At 40.6% G+C, this 7,256-nt stretch overlaps 1 long non-coding RNA gene across 1 annotated transcript; it reads right to left on the reverse strand.

Moving 5' to 3' along the window:
* Positions 1-4,703: 4,703 nt before the first annotated feature.
* Positions 4,704-5,829, reverse strand: LOC131007084 (uncharacterized). The gene is made up of 2 exons (XR_009095901.1): positions 5,566-5,829; positions 4,704-4,984 (listed from the first exon to the last, which is right to left on the reverse strand). It is a non-coding gene; the product is annotated as an uncharacterized LOC131007084 (long non-coding RNA).
* Between the last annotated feature and the right edge of the window lie 1,427 nt (positions 5,830-7,256).

Below are 7,256 nucleotides of genomic sequence, written 5' to 3' on the forward strand. Positions count from 1 at the left end.
CAAAGAAGCAGACTTCAGTCGCCACCTCCACAACTGAAGCTGAATATGTTGCAGCGGAAAGCTGCTGTTCACAACTCTTATGGTTAGTTCAACAACTGAAGGACTATGGGATCGAAGAAAAGGAAGTCCCAATCTATTGCGACAGCTCCAGTGCTATTGCAATCTCGCAGAATCCAATTCATCACACCAGAGTCAAGCATATTGCTATTCGACATCACTTCATTCGTGATCACGTCGAAAAGAAGGATATCTCTGTTGAATGGATTCCGACCGCAGTTCAGAGAGCAGACTTGCTGACCAAAGCTCTTCCTGAAGAAAGGTTCAACGATCTGTGTGGAAGGATCAGCCTCATCAACCCAGAAGAGTGATGTTGTGTTTGAAGATCTCCTCGAATAGTCATGATGACTGGTGTTCAACCAACTGATGCTCTACGACTACTGACGTGGAAAGCAATGAAGACAAGTCTTCATCTGAAGGAAACTCATCCTGATAAGTCAACCAGGATTAGTGGTATCGACTGACTACAATGATCAGTTGATCAGTAAGTATTTCCAACTTACTATCTTAAAATCAGTTATTTCAGTTATGAGTCTTTCGTGTGAATTCAAAAGTTTTCTCTAACTGATCAGTTTGTTTCAAAAATCCTTAACTGATTGTTGGAAAATGGAATATCCGACAAAGACAAGTGCTTTGGAAAATGGAAAATCTGTATTTGATTTAACTTGTCCTGATCATTTCTTAAAAATCTTTCCAACCTTTTGCCTCTGAAATGAAAATCTTGAGAATCTCATTGATTTGACAAAATGCAATGATCTTTCTCACCTTTTGAAGCTTTCGTCCTCTGCAGTGACGATGGACGTGAAATTTTACTTCAAAAATATTTTAGGCATAGTTTTCGAAAAACTTTTCATCTTCCTTCTTGGTAAAATTTGTCTATTTATACCTTGATGTCTTCACTTGTTTTCTGCATCAACTAACAACTCTCCACAGCCTTCACTGTGAGAAAAATTTTCAATCCTTCAAAAGTGCAGAGAAAATTTTGTTCCGACAAAGGAGAAAATCAATGACTGCAAAGTCATGGAGTGGGAGAATGACGCTCACATACTTGGTCTTCACCGGACCCTTCCACTGGATCTCAACATCTCTCCGACGTCAAAGCTTGCCTCATTCTCACTTGTATCCAGCGACGAGAGTGTCTTCCATCCTCATACACGGCCTATATGGTTTGAAGTATCTGTCTCAAGAAGACGGACTTCACCTAGTTCTCAGGCAAGCATCACACCTTTTTGTGAAACTTCCATGTGGTGCAACAACAATGAACTGGAGCTCGTTGTCAGCCGGCGCAACATCGACAGTGGCTGTCCTCACGACTGTCACTGATTCGATTTTTCTTCCCCACATTCGTTCCCTACATGTATGACGAACCGCCTTTTGCCCTACTTCTTTCACCAAAGGCTCATCATGCATTTCTTTCATATCCCTTCTCATATCTTTCACTCCTCCTCCTCTCCACCTCTTGTCTCTCATCTTCTTCCTTTAAGGTTCGTGTGCATAGTCGCATTACATGAATATCTCCAAAATGCTATGCATACTTTCCTTGCCTTCACTTCTCCGTCTCCCTTCTCGACCCTCTTCTCTACACTGGCTTCTTCCTCTTCTGCATCTCTGGATTCATCCTCTTCTCAAGTCCTCCCACAAGTGTTTGAGAATCAGAATTGAGTCCTATCCGATCATAGCTTCCATCATCAGCTCTCTTTTTGATGTTACCAAAAAGGGGGAAAGTAGGAAGTCAGAGAAAAACCTTCTCGAAGGTAATTCCCTGCATCTTCTCGAAGACTGAAGATGGTAAAGCAAAAGGATCACCAGAAGTTCTAAGGATGACGTTTCAGTAAAGACCTCAAGTCAACGAAAAACAAGTGTGAGTGAAACAAGCTTAGGAACATGAAGACTGAAGATGAAGATCAAGAAGTTCAAGGCGCAGCCAAGCAGACTGCTGGAGTCCATGGGTTTCCCCATGTGTTTTATTTTGTTGTTTTACTCCCTTGTAAGTCTTGCCATGTACCTCAACTGATGTCTTATCAGTTATTTTCTTATAATGAGAAGAACTTCTCTTTTGATCTCAACCTGAAGGCAATGACTCTTTGTCCAGGCTCTGATTAATGTTTTTCTGTCTTTTCCTCGTTCTGTTTTAGAATTGTTGTGTTCTTTCTCTAAGTACAAGTTTTTAGGTTCTATTGTTAAGGGGGAATAGTATTCACCCTGTTTTAGGACTTGTACTCAGAGTTCAGTCTTTTTCTTGTCTAGAACTGTTGTGTGGTTTTGGCATCATCAAAAAGGGAAAAATTGTTGGGAACTTATTGGAATATCCTAATCCTTTGTTTTGATGATACCAAAATCCATAGGCTTTAATTGTAATAGACTAGAACTGTTCGAATTCAAGTGTTAGAGTTCTTTTCTAGTTTAGTTGTTGTTCTGAAGACTGAAGACTGAAGAATGGAGGACTGAAGACTGAAGTTGACAACTGAAGTATCAGTTGAAGAATCAGTTTTGAACTGATTACTTAATGCGTGCCACGTGGAATCAGCGGACTGATACTAAAGTCAAGTAACAGTTAAACATTCTTCCTTAGACTGAATCTCCAACGTTCAAAGGAAGCCACGTACTCCAAAAGTACAGCCGCGTTAAATGCAGAGATCTCAGGATCATCCTTTCTCTGCAGAGGTCATTCCTATTTAGTGACTACTTTATCAGAGACGTCGCATCTCCTGCCCTTCAACATAGCCGTTCTAACCAAACAAGGAACCTCGAAGATTGAAGCCTCAGCCCAAGTTCAAATTACTCTCTAACGGAAGAAATCTTGAAGACCTTCTTCGCCAACGGATCTATTCAAGACCTCTCCAATAAATAGCGCTCGAGGATCACTTCAATCTTCACCGATTGAACAATACAAGCTGAAGCTCTGCCAAAATTGCGTCTCAGCCCAAAGCTCAAATTCCCAAAGCTTGAATCGAAGAAGAGAATCCCAAAGCTAAAAATCAGTCACTGCTGATTACATATATTCTCTTAGACCTTAGGCAAACCTCTGTTTACCCAGAGCCTAGGTCAAAACTAACTCCAAAGAACTTGTTCTTTGAAGTTTAGTTGGCAAGATTTCAAACCTCCATTCGACCGATAGAATCGAGTGTTTGAGTTACGAAGGAGTTCAGGAAGGTACTTTGTCTCCGTGAGATCCTAATGCCAGTTCGTGCTAGGACTGAGAAATCCAACAAGGTGTGTTGGTACTGAAGATTGGATCTTCAGTTGATTCGGTTGTGTGCACCTGGCAAGCACACGGATTCGGCTTGCTGTGCACCTGTAAGCACTTGCAGAGTGTAGTTGTTGGTCTGATCAACCGACCATGGATGTAGGAAGTGTTTTTCGAACCACGTAAAAATCTTTATGTTATTTACAGCTTTCAGTTTTACTTTCCTACTTGTGTTCTTACTTTGATAAAGTGAATACTGATTAATTACAAAGAGAAACTTAAGACTAACAACGTGCTCAACAAAGGCTATTGCGAAACAAAAGTATTTCCGCTGCGTATGTTATCAGTCCGACTGATCTATCATCTGATAGTCAGGAAGATTTATAACATCTCTGTTTTTATCAAACTCGACTGAAGCCTTTACGTGCATCAGTTAAATTCTTGTGACTTAACTGATAACTCCTTACTGAAGAGTCTTTCAGTATCAGTCGTCAACCCTGTTTTGGTCAAAACTCTTTTCAATAAACAGGTGTCAGAGTTTGTGTATAAAGTTTCGCCTTGATCTGTATCTTGAGATCCATCTGATTTTAAAAATAGCCTATAGGTGTATTTCTCCCCCCATACACCTATTCGAGACCCTCCGGACCTAACAACAGATATTTATGCATTTTATTTACGTACTGTTCCTTAGGGGTGAGCAGTCGGTCCGGACCGGACCGAACCGGACCGGACCGACGAAACCGAGGACCGAATTTTCAAAAAAATTTAGACCGAACCGGACCAACTGAAACCTTAGGACCGAACCGAAACCGGACCGAAACCGCCATCGGTCCTCGGTCCGGTTCGGTCCAGAACCGACCGTTTTTAAAATATTAAAAATTAATAAAAATATTAATAATATTAATAAAAATATTAATAAAAACATTATAAATTAATAAAAATATTAATAAAAATATTAGAAATTAATAAAAATATTAATATATTAATAAAAATATTAATAAAAATATTAGAAATTAATATAAATATTAATAATATTAATAAAAATATTAATTATATATTTAAAATATATATATTCGGTTCGGTCCGGTTTTCATCGGTTTTGGACTCCCCGGGACCGGGACCGGGACCGAACCGAAATATTTTCGGTCCAAGAAAATAGGACCGGACCGGACCAATACATGGACCAAAACCGACCCGGACCGAAAAAACCGATCGGTTCGGTCCGGTCCGTCGGTTTTGGTCCGGTTTTGCTCACCCCTACTGTTCCTAGAGTGTACATGACATAGTCTTCCCCCTACAAGGAAATCCAATTTATTCATTTATATAAACACTACAAGAAAAATGTTAATACACACTAGTTTTTAACCGGTGTCATAGTGTCACAGCCCACTATCCCAATGACGGGTTAACAGGGGTTATGACTTGGGGTGAACAATAAGAAATGGAAATGGACAATTACTTAACATTAAAGTATATGGAAATGTCACTCATAGATAAAATGCTAGGATCATATATGATTATTTGGATACTTATAAAACATACACATAAATGAGAACTGATTAAGGTGGGTTACCCAATAACACGTGTCACAATTTCATAACATAAAGTTATCCTAATCAAAGTGTTTTGCAGCGGAAAACGTGTGAGATATACATATGAAGATGTATACTCAAGGTTACATTTCTTGAAATGTCAAAGGAACACCCGCTCAACATCATTCCATTCCATCAACTGCTCAACCTGCACATTTAGAAATACATGCAGGGCTGAGTATAAAAATACTCAGTGGGCATAGCCGAAAATACATTCATGCATACATATATAAATTGAACTGCCATAACAGTAACACACAGGGGTTTTCTTAAATGACCTGCGCTTACTAAAATATTTCTTTCATTTTCATAAAGTCGATCGGCCGATCATTTTCCTTCATATGATCCATATCTGTTCCTTTCTGTCACGCGCCGGGAAGGAGGCCTCCTTACCACGGACGCCAAGACCGGTCGCAAGCGACTCGCGGTCTCCATAAGTGTACACGTTAACCCTAGCTAGCGACCTTTGTCTAGCATAGGATCCCAATTGGATTTCCTTTAAAGTTGGCGAACCAACACAGATAGGATACATATAAAAACATAAACATTTTTGGCAGTCAATCATTTCATTTCATAAACATTTCACTTTCATTTCATAAGAGTCATTTATCATTTGGGCATAATAATAAACTGAAATTAACAGTTAAAATCATCTCATGCATATATTCGTATAAGAGGCCTACGACACGCAGGGGATCTCTATATACGTATAGTAAAAGTAATGCCCACCTGGATAGGCAAAGCCTGAAGATCATAATCACATAAACTCGTCTTGGGAAAGCAGCGCTAATCCCCTTGGTTCATAAAGCCTACAAGAAATTCTATTCTTAATAGGTCTCGTGAAGCTAACTTAAGTCATGGTGTAGTGCTTAACATTCTATGATTCACTTAGCCGGGTTTTCAAAATTTAATAAATAATTGAAAACATTTCTCTTGAGTTAAGAACACCAACAATATTCTTACTCGTCTTTCTTTAATAATTGGAATTATAATTAAAACCAATTAAATCATGATGCAAATGCATAGCTCATTTCATACTTTAATAATGTAATAAGTAATTATTTGAAAATATGCACTTCATAATGCTGCTGCTGAAATAAGATTTTATTAAAAAGAAAAGAAACAACAACGGAGAACCAAAAACCCTTGAAAGCACAAAGCTGCAGACTAAGGGCCGAGCCTCGTTAAAACCTCATAACAGCTGAGGAAAAAGAGTACTCGTCAAGGATCAAGGTTGACAGAGCTGAGTTAGGAGGTCTCAAGGATTCCGGCCGAACCATTACCCTTAGGCCTCCCGGCTCACAACCATCCAGGACCGAGAGAACAAAACCAAAAAATCAAGCGAAACGAGTAAAATAGGGAAAAGAAACATCATCCTTGACAAAATCATTTAAACCAGCAATGGCATGAGGCCAAAAACCCTCCTCCGAAGCTTGAGAAGCCAAAAAATCCGCCGATCTGTTTCCCTCACGAAAAATGTGAGAAATGCGCCACGTGAAAGTATGGAGTTTGGAGAGAGCAAGCTGCCACCGAGGCTTGAATCTCCAAGGAACCGTCTCAGAGAGCGACTGAAGAAGCTGAACCACGTAAGAAGAATCCGACTCAAACCAAACTCTCTCCCATTTAGCGCGATGCGCAGATTCAATAGCAATAATAATAGCTAAAAGCTCTGCTTCGAACGCAACCCCGTGGCCGCCTGAAAAATGATAACAACCAAGAACGTCATTGAAGGCATTCCTAAAGACGCCCCCCGCATGAATCCTCCCTTCACGGACCGAGCCATCAGTATTAACTTTAATCCAAGACGGCGGGGGAAGGTGCCAAGAAACGAAAATAAAGGAGAAAGGCTTCCTGGGTTGTCCAGCGATGGAAAGATTCTTAAGAATGAGAAGATCAGAAACCGAGTTGGCCATAGTGCCAAGGACGAAATTGTTGGCAGCTTCACAAAGAAAAACTCGGACCTGCTTGAGAATCAAGTGGCGCGAAGGTGCTAAATTTTTGTGTATGACGTTGTTGCGGTGAGACCAGAGACTCCAGAGGAGAGAGATCACCCCAACTTTCCACAAATTGCCAATTTGTTTGCTGTTATTCTGGAGGATAGAGAATCGAATCATGCTGCCCACGTCCAACGGCAAAGTTTGCTCAATCAAAAACCAACGAAAGACATCCGCCCAAATAGAAGCCGAGAAGGAGCAGTTCAACAGAACGTGATCCATCGTCTCTTCTGCTGCCGAGCATAAAGGGCACCGGTTAGGCCCCTGAAAACCAAGGAGGCGATTCATATCAAAGGTAGGGAGTTTGCCAACAATAGTGCGCCAGACAAAGAGAGATCGCCGAGCGGGGATAAAAGGGGCCCAAATCCAGGAGCCCCAGTCGACCTTAGGGAACTGAGGTCGTATGTGAGCAAAGGCCGAAGCAGC

This window comes from Salvia miltiorrhiza, chromosome 1, assembly GCF_028751815.1.
Source record: "Salvia miltiorrhiza cultivar Shanhuang (shh) chromosome 1, IMPLAD_Smil_shh, whole genome shotgun sequence".
In the NCBI taxonomy this organism is placed as follows: domain Eukaryota; kingdom Viridiplantae; phylum Streptophyta; class Magnoliopsida; order Lamiales; family Lamiaceae; genus Salvia; species Salvia miltiorrhiza.